Raw genomic sequence first — 22,204 nt, 5'->3', positions numbered from 1 at the left:
TCATTGGCCGATTGAGGCCTTAACCTATACATATACGTGTCAGCTATCGTTGTCTAGGGTGGTCCCGGAGTCCACTTCACAGAGGCAGTGGGTTCCCAAAGAATATGCAATCCACACAGATTTGGATATATAAAGCGAATGCTACATACCTGTAGAAGGTATTCTCCGAGGACAGCAGGCTGATTGTTCTCACTGATGGGTGACGTCCACGGCAGCCCCTCCAATCGGAAACTTCACTAGCAAAGTCCTTTGCTAGCCCTCGCGCGCCCGCGCGCACCGCGCATGCGCGGCCGTCTTCCCGCCCGAAACCGGCTCGAGCCGGCCAGTCCAGTATGTAGCAAGACAATACACTTCAAGGGAAGACACAACTCCAAAAGGGGAGGCGGGCGGGTTTGTGAGAACAATCAGCCTGCTGTCCTCGGAGAATACCTTCTACAGGTATGTAGCATTCGCTTTCTCCGAGGACAAGCAGGCTGCTTGTTCTCACTGATGGGGTATCCCTAGCCCCCAGGCTCACTCAAAACAATAACCATGGTCAATTGGGCCTCGCAACGGCGAGGACATAACTGAGATTGACCTAAAAAATTTACCAACTAACTGAGAGTGCAGCCTGGAACAGAACAAACAGGGCCCTCGGGGGGTGGAGTTGGATCCTAAAGCCCAAACAGGTTCTGAAGAACTGACTGCCCGAACCGACTGTCGCGTCGGGTATCCTGCTGCAGGCAGTAATGGGATGTGAATGTGTGGACAGAAGCCCACGTCGCAGCTTTGCAAATTTCTTCAATGGAGGCTGACTTCAAGTGGGCTACCGACGCAGCCATGGCTCTAACATTATGAGCCGTGACATGACCCTCAAGAGCCAGCCCCGCCTGGGCGTAAGTGAAGGAAATGCAATCTGCTAGCCAATTGGATATGGTGCGTTTCCCTACAGCCACTCCCCTCCTATTGGGATCAAAAGAAACAAACAATTGGGCGGACTGTCTGTGGGGCTGTGTCCGCTCCAGGTAGAAGGCCAATGCTCTCTTGCAGTCCAATGTGTGCAGCTGACGTTCAGCAGGGCAGGAATGAGGACGGGGAAAGAATGTTGGCAAGACAATTGACTGGTTCAGATGGAACTCCGACACAACCTTTGGCAAGAACTTAGGGTGAGTGCGGAGGACTACTCTGTTGTGATGAAATTTGGTGTAAGGGGCCTGGGCTACCAGGGCCTGAAGCTCACTGACTCTACGAGCTGAAGTAACTGCCACCAAGAAAATGACCTTCCAGGTCAAGTACTTCAGATGGCAGGAGTTCAGTGGCTCAAAAGGAGGTTTCATCAGCTGGGTGAGAACGACATTGAGATCCCATGACACTGTAGGAGGCTTGACAGGGGGCTTTGACAAAAGCAAACCTCTCATGAAGCGAACAACTAAAGGCTGTCCTGAGATCGGCTTACCTTCCACATGGTAATGGTATGCACTGATTGCACTAAGGTGAACCCTTACAGAGTTGGTCTTGAGACCAGACTCAGACAGGTGCAGAAGGTATTCAAGCAGGGTCTGTGTAGGACAAGAGCGAGGATCTAGGGCCTTGCTGTCACACCAGACGGCAAACCTCCTCCAATGAAAGAAGTAACTTCTCTTAGTGGAGTCTTTCCTGGAAGCAAGCAAGATGCGGGAGACACCCTCTGGCAGACCCAAAGAGGCAAAGTCTACGCCCTCAACATCCAGGCCGTGAGAGCCAGGGACTGGAGGTTGGGATGCAGAAGAGCCCCGTCGTCCTGCATGATGAGGGTCGGAAAACACTCCAATCTCCACGGTTCTTCGGAGGATAACTCCAGAAGAAGAGGGAACCAGATCTGACGCGGCCAAAAGGGAGCAATCAGAATCATGGTGCCTCGGTCTTGCTTGAGTTTCAACAAAGTCTTCCCCACCAGAGGTATGGGAGGATAAGCATACAGCAGACCTTCCCCCCAATCCAGGAGGAAGGCATCCGACGCCAGTCTGCCGTGGGCCTGAAGCCTGGAACAGAACTGAGGGACCTTGTGGTTCACTTGAGATGCGAAGAGATCCACCAGGGGGGTGCCCCACGCCTGGAAGATCTGTCGCAGCACACGGGAATTGAGCGACCACTCGTGAGGTTGCATAATCCTGCTCAACCTGTCGGCCAGACTGTTGTTTACGCCTGCCAGATATGTGGCTTGGAGCACCATGCCCTGACGGCGAGCCCAGAGCCACATGCTGACGGCTTCCTGACACAGGGGGCGAGATCCGGTGCCCCCCTGCTTGTTGACATAGTACATGGCAACCTGATTGTCTGTCTGAATTTGGATAATTTGGTGGGACAGCCGATCTCTGAAAGCCTTCAGAGCGTTCCAGATCGCTCGCAACTCCAGAAGATTGATCTGTAGATCGCGTTCTTGGAGGGACCAACTTCCTTGGGTGTGAAGCCCATCGACATGAGCTCCCCATCCCAGGAGAGACGCATCCGTGGTCAGCACTTTTTGTGGCTGAGGAATTTGGAAGGGACGTCCCAGAGTCAAATTGGAGCAAATCGTCCACCAAAACAGGGATTCGAGAAAACTCGTGGACAGGTGGATCACGTCCTCTAGACCCCCAGCGGCCTGAAACCACTGGGAGGCTAGGGTCCATTGAGCAGATCTCATGTGAAGGCGGGCCATGGGAGTCACATGAACTGTGGAGGCCATGTGGCCCAGCAATCTCAACATCTGCCGAGCTGTGATCTGCTGGGACGCTCGCACCCGCGAGACGAGGGACAACAAGTTGTTGGCTCTCGTCTCTGGGAGATAGGCGCGAGCCGTCCGAGAATCCAGCAGGGCTCCGATGAATTCGAGTTTCTGCACTGGGAGAAGATGGGACTTTGGGTAATTTATCACAAACCCCAGTAGCTCCAAGAGGCGAATAGTCATCTGCATGGACTGCAGGGCTCCTGCCTCGGATGTGTTCTTCACCAGCCAATCGTCGAGATATGGGAACACGTGCACCCCCAGCTTGCGAAGCGCCGCTGCTACCACAGCTAGGCACTTTGTGAACACCCTGGGTGCAGAGGCGAGCCCAAAGGGTAGCACACAGTACTGGAAGTGGCGTGTGCCCAGCTGAAATCGCAGATACTGTCTGTAAGCTGGCAGTATCGGGATGTGTGTATAGGCATCCTTCAAGTCCAGAGAGCATAGCCAATCGTTTTGCTGAATCATGGGGAGAAGGGTGCCCAGGGAAAGCATCCTGAACTTTTCTTTTACGAGATACTTGTTCAGGGCCCTTAGGTCTAGGATGGGACGCATCCCCCCTGTTTTCTTTTCCACAAGGAAGTACCTGGAATAGAATCCCAGCCCTTCTTGCCCGGATGGCACGGGCTCGACCGCATTGGCGCTGAGAAGGGCGGAGAGTTCCTCTGCAAGTACCTGCTTGTGCTGGAAGCTGTAAGACTGAGCTCCCGGTGGACAATTTGGAGGTTTTGAGGCCAAATTGAGGGTGTATCCTTGCCGGACTATTTGGAGAACCCACAGATCGGAGGTTATGAGAGGCCACCTTTGGTGAAAAGCTTTCAACCTCCCCCCGACTGGCAGGTCGCCCGGCACTGACACTTGGATGTCGGCTATGCTCTGCTGGAGCCAGTCAAAAGCTCGCCCCTTGCTTTTGCTGGGGAGCCGCGGGGCCTTGCTGAGGCGCACGCTGCTGACGAGAGCGAGCGCGCTGGGGCTTAGCCTGGGCCGCAGGCTGTCGGGAAGGAGGATTGTACCTACGCTTGCCAGAAGTATAGGGAACAGTCTTCCTTCCCCCGAAAAATCGTCTACCTGTAGAGGTAGAAGCTGAAGGCTGCCGGCGGGCGAATTTGTCGAATGCGGTGTCCCGCTGGTGGAGAGACTCTACCACCTGTTCGACTTTTTCGCCAAAAATGTTATCCGCACGGCAAGGCGAGTCCGCAATCCGCTGCTGGATTCTATTCTCCAGGTCGGCGGCACGCAGCCATGAGAGCCTGCGCATCACCACACCTTGAGCAGCGGCCCTGGACGCAACATCAAAAGTGTCATAAACTCCTCTGGCCAGGAATTTTCTGCACGCCTTCAGCTGCCTGACCACCTCCTGAAAAGGCTTGGCTTGCTCAGGGGGAAGAGCATCAACCAAGCCCGCCAACTGCCGCACATTGTTCCGCATGTGGATGCTCGTGTAGAGCTGGTAAGACTGGATCTTGGACACGAGCATAGAGGAATGGTAGGCCTTCCTCCCAAAGGAGTCTAAGGTTCTAGAGTCTTTGCCCGGGGGCGCCGAAGCATGCTCTCTAGAACTCTTAGCCTTCTTTAGGGCCAGATCCACAACTCCAGAGTCGTGAGGCAACTGGGTGCGCATCAGCTCTGGGTCCCCATGGATCCGGTACTGGGACTCGATCTTCTTGGGGATGTGGGGATTAGTTAGAGGTTTCGTCCAGTTCGCAAGCAATGTCTTTTTTAGGACATGATGCAAGGGAACAGTGGACGCTTCCTTAGGTGGAGAAGGATAGTCCAGGAGCTCAAACATTTCAGCCCTGGGCTCGTCCTCCACAACCACCGGGAAGGGGATGGCCGTAGACATCTCCCGGACAAAGGAAGCAAAAGACAGACTCTCAGGAGGAGAAAGCTGTCTTTCAGGAGAGGGAGTGGGATCAGAAGGAAGACCCTCAGACTCCTCGTCAGAGAAATATCTGGGATCTTCTTCTTCTTCCCACGAGGCCTCACCCTCGGTGTCAGACACAAGTTCACGGACCTGCGACTGCAACCGGGCCCGGCTCGACTCCGTGGAGCCACGTCCACGATGGGGGCGTCGAGAGGTAGACTCCCTCGCCCGCATCGGCGAAGCTCCCTCCGCCGACGTAGTCGGGGAGCCCTCCTGGGAGGTGGCCGCAGTCGGCACCGCACGCGGTACCGACGTCGGGGACCTCACCCCGGGCGATGGGCCAGCCGGCGCCACGCTCGACGGTACCGGTGGCGCAAGCACCGCCGGTACCGGAGGGTAGGGCACAACAGCTCCCCCAGAATCTCTGGGAGAACGGCCCGGAGGCTCTCGTTCAGAGCGGCTGCAGAGAAAGGCATGGAGGTCGATGCAGGCGTCGACGTCAGTACCTGTTCCGGGCGTGGAGGCTGTTCCAGGCTGTCCAGAGCGGAGCGCATCGACACCTCCTGAACAGAGGGTGAGCGGTCCTCTCGGTGCCGATGCCTGCTGGGTGCCGACTCCCTCGGCGACCCAGAGCTCTCGGTGCCGACGCGGGGAGGGGACCGGTGTCGATGCTTCTTCGACTTCTTCCGAAGCATGTCACCGGAGCTCCCCGGCACCGACGAGGAGGACGTCGAATCCACCCGTCGCTTCCTCGGGGCCGAGACCGAAGAGGGTCGATCTCGGGGGGGCTGTACCGCAGGAGCCCTCAGGGTAGGAGGAGACCCACCCGAGGGCTCACCGCCACCAGCAGGGGAATGGACAGCCCTCACCTGCACTCCACCCGATGCACCACCGTCCGACGACATCAGCAGACGAGGTCCTGGTACCACCGACGTCGATGCAGCTATCCGATGTCTCGGCGCCGATGCAGAGGCCCGATGCCTCGATGCGCTCGATGCAAGGGCGGCCGAGGAAGATGGTCTGGACGCTGACGACGTCGATGCACTCGAAGATCCCGGTGCCGATGCCGACGAAGAGCCCGAGAACAACACGTTCCACTGGGCTAGTCTCGCTACCTGAGTCCGCCTTTGAAGCAGGGAACACAGACTGCAGTTCTGAGGGCGGTGCTCGGCCCCCAGACACTGAAGACACGACGAATGTCGATCAGTGAGCGAGATAACCCGGGCGCACTGGGTGCACTTCTTGAAGCCGCTGGAAGGCTTCGATGTCATGGGCGGAAAAATCACGCCGGCGAAATCAAAAGCCGAAATGGCGAAAATTGAAGCACCAAAATTTAGAGGGAGAAAAATCTCGACCGAGGCCAAAAAGAGGCCTACCCCGACGACGAAAGAAAACTTACCGGGGCAAAAAGCTGGAAGTACGGGGAGGATTGACACGAAACCCGGTGGAGGGTTTCCGGAGCACTTCCCGACTTTAGAAAAAGCTTTTCCGAAGAAAAAACACGCTCAAAAAACAATTTGGACGCGCGAGGTCAACTTTCCGGGGCCCGACACGGCGAAACACGACCGTACCGAGTGCAGACAAAAGAAGACTGGCCGGCTCGAGCCGGTTTCGGGCGGGAAGACGGCCGCGCATGCGCGCGAGGGCTAGCAAAGGACTTTGCTAGTGAAGTTTCCGATTGGAGGGGCTGCCGTGGACGTCACCCATCAGTGAGAACAAGCAGCCTGCTTGTCCTCGGAGAAAGTATATTATATTTGCATATATGTATTGGCTCACAGCATTTAGTACAGGAAAAAGGGTACAAGCTGTCTTGGGGTGTGTGTTTAGAGGGAGGGAGAAAGAAAGGATAGGGTGTTTGTTCATAGGAAGAGAGAAACCTTGGACTAGGGCTGTCTGAGAAGGGGGGAAGCAGAGCCAGGTGCTCTGGTGGCTTAAAGATGGAGGTGTGCAGAGAAAGAAGAAGAAGAAACAAAGACAGCCCAGCAGAGTCCCGTGCCCTCTGCTGCAGGGAGAAAGAAAGAGGGAGACCTAGTGCCCTGGACACAGAGAAGTGCCCGGGACAGAGAGAGGGGGGGGGGGGCAGTAGACCCTAAGCTGAGCTCTGTGCTCTGCTGCACAGAGAAAGACAGAGAGAGAGAGAGAGCCCTAGTGAGCTCTGCTTTATACCTAATAAGATCTGAGGGGGAACAGGAGCAGAGAGAGATCAAAAACTTCTCTTTCCCAGTTATTTCCTTTACAGAACTCCAGATACTTTCTGAAGTCAGGGAAGGTGACAACTTTCACAGGTTGTCCTGTTTGAAATCCCTAGTGATGGAGCCTGACTGTCTGGCTTTGGTTGCTCTGAAGCCCTGCTCCCAGATGGAACAAAAGGTATGTTAATCAAGAGTAATTGAGAAACCAAAGGGCTATCAGGCCTCTCTGAGCACCATTTGGTGCCATCCTCAGTGGTTCCTGCAGGAGAGGGGGGAGAGTTTATCAGAGGTCAGAAGCTGGTTTAATATTATCAAACTGATTTCATATTAATCTAAGTATGTCCAGCAATAATTTTGACCTCCTGCAATCCTGACAATACGCAGATGACGTTACGATTTACATCCCGTTTAAACATGATCTAAAAGAAATCACCAATAACATCAATCACAGCTTCCAAATTATGCACTCATGGGCGGATGCATTTCAATTGAAACTTAATGAAGAGAAAACACAATGTCTTGTACTTACATCACAATATAAAGTGAATGATACATACCTGTAGCAGGTGTTCTCCGAGGACAGCAGGCTGATTGTTCTCACGACTGGGTGACGTCCGCGGCAGCCCCCACCAACCGGACGAAGCTTTGCGGGCGGTCCGCACGCAGGGCACGCCCACCGCGCATGCGCGGCCGTCTTCCCGCCCGTGCGCGACCGTTCCCGCCAGTTGAATGACAAGCAAAAAGATGAAACGCAACTCCAAAGGGGAGGAGGGAGGGTAGGTGAGAACAATCAGCCTGCTGTCCTCAGAGAACACCTGCTACAGGTATGTATCATTCACTTTCTCCGAGGACAAGCAGGCTGCTTGTTCTCACGACTGGGGTATCCCTAGCTCTCAGGCTCACTCAAAACAAGAACCCAGGTCAATGGAACCTCGCAACGGCAAGGGCATAACAGAAATTGACCTACGAAGAACAACTAACTGAGAGTGCAGCCTGACCAGAATAAATTCGGGTCCTGGAGGGTGGAGTTGGATTTAAACCCCAAACAGATTCTGCAGCACCGACTGCCCGAACCGACTGTCGCGTCGGGTATCCTGCTGGAGGCAGTAATGCGATGTGAATGTGTGGACAGATGACCACGTCGCAGCCTTGCAGATCTCTTCAATAGTGGCTGACTTCAAGTGGGCCACTGACGCTGCCATGGCTCTAACACTATGAGCCGTGACATGACCCTCAAGAGCCAGCCCAGCCTGGGCGTAAGTGAAGGAAATGCAATCTGCTAGCCAATTGGAGATGGTGCGTTTCCCGACAGCGACCCCTAGCCTGTTAGGGTCGAAAGAAACAAACAATTGGGCGGACTGTCTGTGGGGCTGTGTCCGCTCCAAGTAGAAGGCCAATGCTCTCTTGCAGTCCAATGTGTGCAACTGACGTTCAGCAGGGCGGGTATGCGGCCTGGGGAAGAATGTTGGCAAGACAATTGACTGGTTAAGATAGAACTCCGACACCACCTTCGGCAGGAACTTTGGGTGGGTGCGGAGCACTACTCTGTTGTGATGAAATTTGGTATATGGAGCGTGAGCTACTAGGGCTTGAAGCTCACTGACTCTACGAGCTGAAGTAACTGCCACCAAGAAAATGACCTTCCAGGTCAAGTACTTCAGATGGCAGGTATTCAGTGGCTCAAAAGGAGGTTTCATCAGCTGGGTGAGGACGACGTTGAGATCCCATGACACTGTAGGAGGCTTGATAGGGGGCTTTGACAAAAGCAAGCCTCTCATGAATCGGACGACTAAAGGCTCTCCAGAGATGGCTTTACCTTCCACACGATAATGGTAAGCACTAATCGCACTAAGGTGATTCCTTACTGAGTTGGTCTTGAGGCCAGACTCTGATAAGTGCAGAAGGTATTCAAGCAGGTTCTGTGCAGGGCAAGAACGAGGTTCTAGGGCCTTGCTCTCACACCAAACGACAAACCTCCTCCACTTGAAAAAGTAACTCTTTTTAGTGGAATCCTTCCTAGAGGCAAGCAAGACACGGGAGACACCCTCAGACAGACCCAACGCAGTGAAGTCTACGCCCTCAACATCCAGGCCGTGAGAGCCAGGGACTGAAGGTTGGGGTGCAGCAACGCTCCGTCGTTCTGCGAGATGAGAGTCGGAAAACACTCCAATCTCCACGGTTCTTCTGAGGACAACTCCAGAAGAAGAGGGAACCAGATCTGACGGGGCCAAAAGGGCGCTATCAGAATCATGGTGCCGTGGTCTTGCTTGAGCTTCAGTAAGGTCTTCCCCACCAAAGGTATGGGAGGATAAGCATACAGGAGGCCGGTCCCCCAATGGAGGAGAAAGGCATCCGACGCTAGCCTGCCGTGTGCCTGTAGTCTGGAACAGAACAGAGGCAGCTTGTGGTTGGTCTGAGAGGCGAAAAGGTCCACCGAGGGGGTGCCCCACTCTCGGAAGATCTTGCGTACCACTCTGGAATGAAGCGACCACTCGTGCGGTTGCATGACTCTGCTCAGTCTGTCGGCCAGACTGTTGTTTACACCTGCCAGGTATGTGGCTTGGAGGAGCATGCCGAACTGGCAAGCCCAACGCCACATCCCGACGGCTTCCTGACACAAGGGGCGAGATCCGGTGCCCCCCTGCTTGTTGGTGTAATACATTGCAACCTGATTGTCTGTCCGAATTTGGATAATTTGGCAGGACAGCCGATCTCTGAAAGCCTTCAGTGTGTTCCAGATCGCTCGGAGCTCCAGGAGGTTGATCTGCAGATCCTTTTCCTGGAGGGACCACAGACCCTGGGTGTGAAGCCCATCGACATGAGCTCCCCACCCTAGGCGAGATGCATCCATCGTCAGCACTTTCGTGGGCTGCGGAATTTGGAATGGACGTCCCAGGGTCAAATTGGTCCGGATGGTCCACCAGAGCAGTGAAGTGCGGCAGCTGGTGGAGAGGCGGATGACATCTTCTAGATTCCCGGTGGCCTGAAACCACTGGGAAGCTAGGGTCCATTGAGCAGATCTCATGTGAAGACGAGCCATGGGAGTCACATGAACTGTGGAGGCCATATGACCCAGAAGTCTCAACATCTGCCGAGCTGTGACCTGCTGAGACGCTCTGGTCTGCGAAGCCAGGGACAGGAGGTTGTTGGCCCTCGCTTCGGGAAGGAAGGCCCGAGCCGTCTGGGTATTCAGCAGAGCTCCTATGAATTCCAGAGACTGTGTTGGCTGGAGATGGGACTTTGGGTAATTTATCACAAACCCCAGCAGCTCCAGAAGTTGAATAGTGCACTGCATAGACCGGAGGGCTCCTGCCTCCGAGGTGCTCTTGACCAGCCAATCGTCGAGATATGGGAACACGTGCACTCCCAGCTTGCGTAGATACGCCGCTACCACCACGAGGCACTTTGTAAACACTCGTGGGGCAGAGGCGAGCCCAAAGGGCAGCACACAATACTGAAAGTGCCGTGCGCCCAGGCGGAATCTGAGATACTGTCTGTGAGCTGGCAGTATCGGGATGTGAGTGTATGTGTCCTTTAAATCCAGGGAGCATAGCCAATTGTTTTTCTGAATCATTGGCAGAAGGGTGCCCAAGGAAAGCATCCTGAACTTTTCTTTGACCAGGAATTTGTTCAGGCCTCTCAGGTCTAGGATGGGACGCATCCCCCCTGTTTTCTTTTCCACAAGGAAGTACCTGGAATAGAATCCCTGCCCTTCTTGCCCGGGTGGTACGGGCTCGACCGCATTGGCGCTGAGAAGGGCGGAGAGTTCCTCTGCAAGTACCTGCTTGTGATGGGAGCTGAAGGATTGAGCTCCTGGAGGACAATTTGGTGGCAGGGAGGCCAAATTCAGGGCGTATCCGCACCGCACTATTTGGAGAACCCACTGGTCGGAGGTTATGAGAGGCCACCTTTGGTGAAAAAATTTTAACCTCCCTCCGACCGGCAGATCGTCCAGTACGGACACTTTGAGGGCGGCTATGTTCCCGTGGATCCAGTCAAAAGCCCGTCCCCGGCTTTTGCTGTGGAGGCGCAGGGGGCTGCTTAGGCGCACGCTGTTGACGAGAACGAGCGCGCTGGGGCTGTCCCTGTGGCTAACGAGGCCTTCGGGCCGGCTGGGTGTACCTACGCTTTGCAAAAGAATAGGGCACAGCCTGCCGGGCCCGGGAAAAACGTCCACCTGCTGAGGTGGATGCTGAAGGCGCCCGGTGGGAGAGCTTGTCGAGGGCGGTTTCCCGCTGATGCAGTTGGTCCACCAGCTGCTCGACATTCTCACCAAAAATATTATCCCTCCGGCAAGGGACGTTGGCCAGTCTCTGCTGGGTGCGGTTGTCCAGGTCAGAGGCACGCAGCCATGAGAGCCTGCGCATCACTATACCTTGGGCCGCAGCACGAGATGCCACGTCACAGGTGTCATAGATACCCCTGGACAGGAACTTTCTGCACGCCTTCAGCTGCCTGACCACCTCCTGATAAGGCCTGGACTGCTCCGGCGGGAGCTTATCGACCAGGTCCGCCAGTTGCTTCACATTGTTCCGCATGTGGATGCTCGTATAGAGCTGGTACGACTGGATGCGGGTCATGAGCATGGAGGATTGGTAGGCCTTCCTCCCAAACGAGTCCAGAGTGCGAGACTCCCGCCCCGGGGGCGCCGAGGCGGTATCCCTCGAACTCCGTGCCCTCTTGAGAGCAGAATCCACGACCACCGAGTCATGGGGCAATTGGGGCCGCATTAACTCTGGGTCTGAGTGGATTCTGTACTGGGACTCTGCTTTCTTGGGAATGATGGGATTAGATAGCGGTCTCATCCAGTTCCGAAGCAGTGTCTCTTTGAGGACATTGTGCAACGGCACCGTGGAGGACTCTCTAGGTGGTGATGGATAGTCGAGGACCTCGAGCATCTCAGCCCTCGGCTCATCCACAGAGACCACGGGGAAGGGAATGCAAATAGACATATCCCGTACAAAGGAGGCAAAGGAGAGGCTCTCAGGAGGCGAGAGCTTCCTCTCTGGTGAAGGCGTGGGGTCCGAGGGAAGACCCGCAGACTCCTCTGAGGAGAAATATCTGGGGTCTTCCTCTTCCCCCCACGAGGCCTCTTCCTCGGTATCGGACATAAGCTCATGTAGCTGAGTCCTTAACCGGGCCCGGCTCGACGTCGAGGCACCGAGGCCTCGGTGTCGTCGAGCGGTGGACTCCCGCGCCGGCGGGGACGAAGCTCCCTCCATCGACGTCGACGGGGACTCCACCTGCGTGGCGGTCGAGACCGGCGCCGCAAGCGGCGGTGGTGTCGACGGCCTCGGCACCGGGCTAGAGCTCGCCGGCGCCACAGTCAACGGCGCCGAGGGCGCAAGCACCCCCGGCGCCGGCACAGCCTGGCGCATCAGCCCTTCCAGGATCCCCGGAAGGATGGCTCAGAAGCACTCGTCCAGGCCCACTGCCGGGAAAGGCGGGGGGGCCGGTAGAGGTGTCGGTGCCGGAAGCTGCTCGGGTCCAGGAGACTGCACCTAAGTGCTGGGACCCTGATGCGTCGGTACCTCCACTACCGAAGGGGATCTCTCCTCTCGACGCGGACGCTTCGGTGTCGACTCCTCGCCGGTACCGAGCGCCGGGTGCATCGAAGGCGACCGATGACGGTGCTTCTTGGATTTCTTGCGGTGCCCGTCATCGGTGCCAGGTGGAATGGAGGAGGAGGAGGTCGATCCCCCTTGGTCTCGAGGAACCGGGTCAGACAGGGTTCGGTCCCGAGGGCCATGGGCCGAGGGAGTGACCGTAGCCGATTGCCCATGCGGCCTCTCACCCCTACCCTCACCGGAGGACCGGCGGGCCGACGGGACCTGTGCTCCTGGGGTCGATGCCATCGGTGCCGATTTCTCGGGCCTCGATACCGGTACCGAAGAACCGGCCGTCGATACTGATGCCGTCGAGGTCGACGTTGAGGGGCCGGCGCAAGTTCCAAAAAGACGGTCCCGCAGAACTTGCCTCGCAACCTGAGTCCGTTTCCGGAGACCAAGACACAAAGAACACGACTTGATATTGTGCTCCGGCCCGAGGCACTGGAGGCACCAAGCGTGGGTGTCGGTCTGCGAGATCGGCCGGCCGCACCGACCACACTTCTTAAATCCACTCGGGACCTTCGAGGACATCGACGGAAAAATCGCGTCGGTGAAGTTAAAGTCGTCGATGGTGGCGGTAAATCACACTTCGAAAAATAATCGACCGCGCGGCCGCAAGGCCGCAACGCGACGCCCTCGCTAGAAAACGAGGGAAAATAAAGCGCGTGCTCTCTTTTTTTTTTTTTTTTAGGAAAAAAGGAAAACTGGAGCACGCGGTAACAGAAACAAAAAAATAAACGAATTCACGAAGAACGCGACGGTTTTCCGGGGCTGACTAAGAGAGAGCGGCAGTCGCACGACTCTCTCCAGGCGCGGAAAAGAAAGGACTGGCGGGAACAGTCGCGCACGGGCGGGAAGACGGCCGCGCATGCGCGGTGGGCGTGCCCTGCGTGCGGACCGCCCGCGAAGCTTCTTCCGGTTGGTGGGGGCTGCCGCGGACGTCACCCAGTCGTGAGAACAAGTAGCCTGCTTGTCCTCGGAGAACACAAATAACTTCACCACCATATCCACACCAAACTTTACCATTCCCATTTCAAATACCCTGAAAATTCTTCGCGTAACCATTGATCGGAACCTTACACTGGAAAATCATGTTAAGAATACAACAAGGAAGATGTTCCACTCAATGTGGAAACTCAGAAGAGTTAAACCTTTCTTCCCTAGGGGAATCTTTCGTAATCTAGTGCAATCAATGTTACTGAGTCACTTAGACTATTGCAGTGGTCTTCTTGCTGGCTGTAAAGAACAAATCATTAAAAAAAACTTCAAACGACCCAAAACACCACAGCCAGAGTTATATTTGGAAAGACAAAATATGAAAGTGCTAAGCCCCAAAGAGAAAACTTACACTGGCTTCCTCTTAAAGAATGTATAACTTTCAAAATATGTATTCTAGTGCATAAAATAATTCACGGTGATGCCCCGATTTACATGTTAGACCTCATTGACCTACCACCCAGGAATGCTATAAGATCAGCACGCACATTCCTAAATCTTCATTTCCCCAGCTGTAAAGGTCTAAAATATAAAGTAATGCATGCGTCCAGCTTTTCATACTTGAGTTTGCAAATGTGGAATGCTTTACCTCTTGACCTGAAAATTATTCAAAACCTAATTAACTTCCGTAAAGCACAAAGACACATCTCTTTAACATGACATACCATAATGATTCATAATTGGAACTGTAATTCTCCACCATATACCTTACAATTAGATTATTTTCTCCCTATATAGTATTGCCTAATTTATTATGTATTCCATGTTCAATATGTAATACCAATTGTATGTTCTCCCCTTTTGTACCTAATTGTTCATTATATCATCCATGTTTCTATATATATTACCAATTGTAATATACCAATTGTTCATTGTATCATTTATGTTTCTATATATATTACCAATTGAATCTGTACTCTGAAATGGCATATGTCATGACGGAAATTGTAAGCCACATTGAGCCTGCAAATAGGTGGGAAAATGTGGGATACAAGTGCAACAAATAAATAAAGGCTGAAAAAAGAAATGGCCATTTAGTAAGATTGCACTTACCGCATGGCCATGTGGGGTGGGGGGCGGGAGGAGGAAGCCCTTACAGAAAGGGCTCCCGCACTGCCTGATAACCGCTGGGTAACTGCTGTGGTAAAAAATAGGGACCTAGTTTCACTAGCGCTGGAAATGGCGCATGCTGGGGTGAACTGCCAAGCATCCGCATTGGGCCAGCAATAGTTACAGATTGCTGCGCGGTACGTCCACGGTGGGCTTACCAATGCTTAGTAAAAGGGCCCCCTTTGCTATGCCTAGGACTGCCATTAACTTCATAAACTTTATGAAGTAAAAGAACTGGAGACTATTACTTTATCTTTCTTACATAATTTCCAGCTAAATAGTTTAGATCAAATAAAGTGTAGCAATATTCTTAAAAAAGAAAAAGAGGTGAAAGGAAAACTGGTTTGCAGTACCTCTACTAGCAAGACCATGGGTTTCAGCTTGTAAAAGTTCCTGAATTACAAAAACTTTCACAAATCTAGAGATAATGAACCAGCCCAAGTTTTCTGATACTACTAAAGAAATATGCAGACTGGTTTAGAGTAATTGTCACTGTTCTGCAGAAATCTATTTCCAAGAAATGTTTATGAAGTATAATGGGTATCACATGTTGTATTATTTTTAGCAGTTTTCTTTGCCATGATTTTTATAATTAATGCAATTCACAGTTTCTGTAGTTTTATAATATTTAGGTTACTAGAGGATATTTTGAGCAGTTACTGAACTGGACATTTTATTTTTTATTTATTTCTATACAGCAATAGTATAGATTGTGCATACTACAACAATTTTTTTTGTTACCAAGCAGGGCATTACTAAATTTACAACATGGCACCCTGTTTGCATGCACCGTCAGTATGAATAGCACAGATGGCAAATAATAGTACGGATAAAACACATGGCCTTTAAGCTCTAGAATCCCTCCTTCTCCCTTAGAGGTACTGTTGTGAAGATACTTCTAATCCATTAGATCAGTCAATTCTACTCTGATAAACAGAGTCATGAATGGGAAAATACAGGGTACTATTAACAATCTGAATAGTAGAAAAACAGCAATTATCAGACTTAATTTGTAAACAACCATAGCATTCTGCCAGCTTGAAAAGATAGAATCAGTTTATTATCTTAACTTACAGAATATAAAGCCATACTTGATTTTGTATGTGTTCTTGTTATTGTAAGTACAATCTGAATATAAGGGAAAGAAAATGGCTACATAAATCACAAACAGGCTAATTAAGAATAGCATAAAGCCTAAAAAACTAAAGAGAAAAATGTATTAAAATGGTCACAATCACAATATGGGACTCAATTACGAAGCAGCACTTGGATGTTTTGCTTGCCAAAACGTTCAAATCATTATTTTCAAAAACTATTTTGCAGACATTTATCTATGCAGTTCGTCTGAAGCATCCAAATCATAAGGGGGCGTGTCAGGGCTGGAATTAGGGCGTTCCTAACACTTGGATATTTCTCTGCCATAATGGAACAAAACCACAACGTACAGGACTAAATTAAGATGTTTTGAGCTAGACCTGTTTCAATAAGGACTAAGCCAAAAAAAAGTGCCCTAAATAACCAGATGACCAGAGGACGAATAAAGGAATGACCCCCCCAAACGGTACATACCAGCTTCTGACAGATTCAGATGTTATGGTCAATCCTATTACAGCAGCAAGCAGGTCCCTGGAGTAGCCTAGAGGTCAGTGCAGTTCACCGTGGAGAAGGGATCCCAGGCCCATAATCTACTCTATTACACTTGTGGTGGCAAGTGTTATCCCCCTCCCAAAAACCTACTGTACCCACATAAAGTGACACCTGCAGCCGTAAGGGTTATTGTAGTGGTGTATAGTTAGGTATAATAGGTTTTTGGTGCATTTTGGACGGCTCCCCATACAATATAAGGGGGTAACAGTAAGATGTGCACCTGGGAGCTTTTATGTGAAGTCCACTACAGTGCCCCATTGCTCTGCTGGGATGTCTGTGTGGCCAGTGTACTAAGAATACTGGCTCCTCCTACATCCCAATGCCCAACTTCAAGCTATTATGTCAGAGGGGGGACACTGGAACTGCGAGGAAGGGAGGGAGGGGCCCATGGCACACACTCTTATTCTCACAAACACACTCGCACCCAGTCTCTCTCTCTCTGTCACACACATACATTCACACTCTCTCTCACACAGTCACTCTCACACACACTCAAACATAAACACTCCGAGGAAAACCTTGCTAGCGCCCGTTTCATTTGTGTCAGAAACGGGCCTTTTTTACTAGTTACTCAATAATAGTCCCTTTACCCTTAAAAATAAAAGATATATTAGTATATCCTTCTCACCAGCTTCACTTTGCTTTTATTCCCCCTCCTTCCACATCTGACAATTCTTTTGAAACATGGACCATGTCGGGTCCTCTGTGCAAGTTGATTTATTAAAACGTCTTCAACATTATCTCCTGAGTTGGTCTGTTCATCAATTAGCCTCTACTCGGTGATTTGTTTGTCTTCTGTAGAGGCTTCTCCTGCTTTTTTGGTATTGTTTACATCCAGCAGACCATAGGCGTAGACTAGGGGGGGCGAGTGGGGGCAGTGCCCCCCCAAACGACGCGAGGCGCTGCCGCGCCATTAGTTAAAAAAAAAAAAAAAAAAACACATGCAGGCACGCGCTCCTCTCCGTCCGATTGGCTTCCCTGCCCTCTCTATCTGCGTCCCGCCTTCCTCTGACGTCATTTCCTTTCGGCGGGACGCAGACAGAGAGGGCAGGGAAGCCAAGCGGACGGAGAGGAGCGTCTCCGTCTACTCCTCTCTCTTCCTCCCTCCCTCCGGCGCAGGCAGCAGTCTTTTCCAGCGTTCCTGGCAGCGGTAGCGTTGTACACGCTGCCTTTGGCTCTGCCCCGAAGCCTTCGCTTCAAGTTCCTGTTCCCGCATAGGTGGGAACAGGAACTTGAAGAGAAGGCTTCCGGGGCAGACCGAAGGCAGCGTGTATATCGCTACAGCTGCCAGGAACGCTGGAAAAGACTGCTGCCTGCGCCGGAGGGAGGGAGGAGGAAGAGAGGGGGTAAACGGAGTCACCATCTTGGACCTCGCGCGGGGGGGGAGGGGTGGGGAGCAGAGGGAAGATGGATGGGACTGGGAGGGTGGGAAGCAGTGGGAAGGAGCAGGAGATGGATGGGACTGGGAGGGTGGGAAGGAGCAGGAGATGGATGGGACTGGGAGGGTGGGAAGCAGTGGGAAGGAGCAGGAGATGGATGGGACTGGGAGGGGTGGGAAGGAGCAAGAGATGGTGGGGAGCAGAGGGAAGGACCAGGAATTGGATTGGACTGGGAAAGGAGGTGAGCAGAGGGAAGGAGCAGGAGATGGATGGGACTGGGAGGGGTGGGGAGCAGCGGGAAGGAGCAAGAGATGGTTGGGACTGGGAGGGGTGGGGAGCAGAGGGAAGGAGCAAGAGATGGATGGGACTGGGAGGGGTGGGGAGCAGAGGGATGGACCAGGAGATGGATGGGATTTGGAGAGGTCAGGCACAGCAGAGGGAAGGAGCAAGAGATGGAAGGGACGGAGGGATGGTGAGCAGAGGGAAGGAACAGAAGATGGATGGGACTGGGAGGGGTGGGGAGCAGAGGGAAGGAGCAAGAGATGGATGGGACTGGGAGGGTGGGGAGCAGAGGGAAGCCTACTGGAAAGAAGACACTGCATAAAACAGAAGACACTGGGATCAAAGCGAATAGAAAAACTACATGATCAGACAACAAAGGTAAATAAAAGTTTATTTTATTCATAATTTATTAATTGAAATGTGTCAGCTTTTTGAAATGTGCATCTGTGATATTTTGCCTGTAAATTTCATTTCCTTCCTCCATATTAGCATATTCATTTGCATATGTATATATGCAAATGATATGCTAATATGCTCCGCCTATTTTTTGCCCCCCCAAATGAAACAGTCAAACTACGCCTATGCAGCAGACCCAGTCTTTACCTACTTCCAATTATAAGCGTCAAAAAGGAGGGATTCTGCTATACTGTATACTGTTGGTAGTGCAATTAAAATTATGAGAGCAATAATCAACAGTGTTAGATTGAATTAATTTACTACTTGCAAAATTGTCTATACAAGAGGACTGCATGAAAAGAATAAAAATAATCTGCAACAATAGCAGAATTTAGCTTTATAGCATCTATGAAGTCTGCAACTGTTGATATACGATTATGATAGAAATATACTTCTTGGAAAACTAGACATTAACTGTGGTGGAGTAATAAAAGTTTAAGAAATGTGTAGAACTCCTACGGGTGAGTCTCAAATAGGGTGGTTAGATGTTCTGATCACGGTATAGGGGTTCCGCACTTTAACACTCACCACCTAAAAGTTCTATAGGAAAAAGTTTAGGAAATTCTGTATTATGTATATCATGTGATATGCAATGTAAAATAGACAAGGAATTTCCTCTGATGTTTCAAGTATTAATAATGATGTCAAACTTGCACACTAGAATGCTATTATTTTCTTTTTTCTTTGAAAATAATTTAATACATAAAATGTTATAGAAGCGCAATGAATATTTTCAGATTAATAAGTAAGTTCAACTCACTATAACTTCTAATTCCCTTCTAATTCTAGAAAAAACACTTTCAAACCACAAATTTCGTTCAACAATAACTGGACACAGCATGGATGCATCAGATAAGTATCAAACTCATTTTTTCCCCTTTACCAAAGTTTTACCAGTTTTATGCACACACTAGCCAGGAAATTGATTCTTTGTGTTTAACTCTTTGTCTTTTAGAACCAGTTTTTCTATCTAAAGTGACTCAGATGGTTTATAAACTCTCAGTAATCAGGTAAGTATCTGTATGTATACATAGTCCCTTAAATTACTGAAGAAGGTGACGGCTGGAACACTTAGCTGTTTCGTAAACCTTTCTTCGATGATGGCAACTTTGGTCTTTCTTGTATGTTGGTGCACTTTATGGTCCTGCGTTGTCCTCTTAGTCGCTCCCGAGACCTGTTCTTTAATTAACTTAGGGAAAAATAAAACCCTCTCTTCCTACTCAGCAGGAATCCTGAATAGGGACTTATTTAATCTTGCTTTACTGTGGCCCTTTATCTTACTTTAAAAGAATAAATAATTGGTTTCCCTTTCAAGAGAGCCTTTCTTATATTTGTTTCCCTAACTAGAAAGGAACACTCTTCACCCTCTGGCAGGGAACACACCCACAACCTCACTCAAAACTGCTCTTCGGCTCTCCCCTTATCCAACTTTCACCAAAACACACTATCACTCCAGCTTTGATAGGTAATGGCAATGATCAGTGAAAATCTTAACCAAAAATATGCCTAATTAGATGGTGCAGACACCGCCCGTAGGCACAAATCCTGATAATTTGTATGCAGCTATGAACCTATTTAACTTGAGCAGGTCAGCTATACTCTTCTCGCTCTCTCTCAAACTCTTTAACAACAAAACAATTTCTTTTAGCTTAGTATAATACCAATATATAAAATGGTATTTTTAAACTGAATTATTTCAGAAGCGCTATTTGGTATTTCAACATACAAGTGTACACTCCAGTATTTCTGTATGATCAGACATCTCTCTCTATCATCAGCCCTCCTGTAATTCAGTCACAGGCTATTTCATTCAGACTCACTCACTGATTCAAAATCAATTTCCCACTCTCATGCAAAGCACCTGTCACACAGGTCTGTCTTCTTCAGTGTCTTCAGTTCCTCTGAACACTGTAAGCAACTCCGTTTCCCCTAGCAACCAAGCTTCAGCTTGGCCACCTGACTTGTAGTCACCAATCAGGCCCCAGTTTACAGATTCTCAGCTACCTTTTACAGTTTGGAATTTTCAAACAATCTCCATTTTGAAATCAATTTTTTTTCTCATTAAAACCAATGGAAACAAATGGATTTTAACATAAAATATAATGTACATTTCACCATACTTAAATAAAAATTGTACCCACACCCAGGTCACATCATCTCAAATCCAGATCATGTTTTATTTTGTTTAAAATCCAGAATAGCCCCATTTTACAACCTTTTTCCCAAAATACCATTCAAAACTCCAGGGAACGCCACCAAATTTTCCACAAATGTTGATGAACATATACCTTCCCATACGCTGTCGTCAGAAATTTTAAACATACCCTCAGAGCAGCGCAGGACTTTCCACACTGAAAATACCCACAAAACCCAGTTAAACTGAATATTAAAATATTTTAAAGGACACAGGCCACCTCAAAAAAACCCCAGACCCCCCGACCATAAAAATAAAAATTTTAAAATATTTATGGAAGGCCTGACAAATAACATTTGTCCCAATAACCCTCCGACGCTCCTTCCGTTTTTTGCCCGAAAAAGACGCGAAAAGCCTGGAACTCCGGCTGGGCCTCACTAAAATGTAGGTCCAGGCTTTGTTTTTCAGCCTACCGGAGCTCCAGACCTTAATCGCGCATGCGCCGGATCCAGCGGACACGTAGGAAACAAGCCCAGAACCGGCCAGTCTCCCCTCTCCCCTGCCTTCTCGCACTTGTGGCGGCGCGCCACTCACACCAGCTGCAATTTCAGGAGCTCCTTCTCGCTCCAACCCCTCTTCAGCCCCAAGACTTGCTCCGGTCCCGAAACGGGAACCAAAACGCCAGAGCAAGCCTGGGGCAGCCGATAAGACGCTGGCCACCAATAAGAAAACCCCGGATGGCCAAAAAAAAAAAATTTTTAAATCACAAAACGAATGGGGCACAATAAAAAAAACCCTGAAGTGTCCAACCGACCCCGGAGCAGCCCAGGGTGGCAAAAACAACCACTGGGACTACCCCAGAGTCCAGGTAAACCCCGAAAAAAAAACACCTTTAAATTAAATATATTTTCTAACCCTTTACAAATGCTTTACCTGAAATGGACTAGATATACCTGTTGGAAAAAAAAAAAGTAACTGCTTAACAGCATTAAAATATGTCAGAGCTCTAGACTCCAATGAAATTACGTAACCTAAAGGAAAAAAAAAGAAAAGAAACAAACATGAATTATATATGGCACTAAAGCTCCGAGAGAGAGTTTTTTTTTTTTTACTTCTACTAGGAAAGTGCAAGTTTGGTCTCCCACCTTCGGTTTCTATAGCTGTCTGTAAACGAAACGCATCACAACTCAGAGAGGCAACGGACGTGGGTGGAGAAATCTTGTCCAGCCAGTACTGGAACCACAACCGAAGGCAAAAACTACTCTTCAGAAGTCCCACCGAAACGCTACTATGAACAAGCCCGCTGCAACATTACAATGCTAACTGGGACCCTTCACCGATCTTCGACTCCCAGACAATCAGGGCGCGCAGCGGCCTCCCCTTACTGCACACTTCAGACCCTGTCGGACAAATGCCTGCCAATGACTCCTTCATGTTTGTCTGGAGTCAACACAGACATAGCTCGTAGTCACTACTACACAAAGACCCGTCTAAACACATAAACTACCAAAATCCTGCTCCCAAGACAAGGATTTCTGGTGAATGTTATAAACAACACTTACGTGCTTTCGTAACCTCTCACCTCTGCTGCGTAATGGCGACATGATGAGACGTCTGTCAGCATTCGTTGTCTAGGTATGGTCCCGGGTCCAGTTCACAGAGACAGTGGGTTTGTAGAGGCAGTGGGTTTCCCAAGAATACACAATCCACATGGGTTTGGATATATATAGAAAGTATATATAATGAGGCTCATTTTCAAAGCACTTAGCCTTACAAAGTTCCATAGTAACCTATGGAACTTTGTAAGGCT

General features: G+C 50.4%; 1 protein-coding gene across 1 annotated transcript in view; it reads right to left on the bottom strand.

Moving 5' to 3' along the window:
* PCNX4 (pecanex 4) overlaps positions 1-16,980 on the bottom strand; it is a 146,013-nt gene extending 129,033 nt beyond the window's left edge. The window contains 1 exon segment of the mRNA XM_030213787.1: positions 16,772-16,980. The gene's annotated coding sequence lies outside the window, so the exon portion shown is untranslated.
* Between the last annotated feature and the right edge of the window lie 5,224 nt (positions 16,981-22,204).

The sequence above is a fragment of the Microcaecilia unicolor genome, chromosome 9 (genome assembly GCF_901765095.1).
Source record: "Microcaecilia unicolor chromosome 9, aMicUni1.1, whole genome shotgun sequence".
NCBI lineage: Eukaryota > Metazoa > Chordata > Amphibia > Gymnophiona > Siphonopidae > Microcaecilia > Microcaecilia unicolor.
Note: the sequence above shows the minus strand (reverse complement) of the source record. Positions and strands in the feature narration are given on the sequence as shown.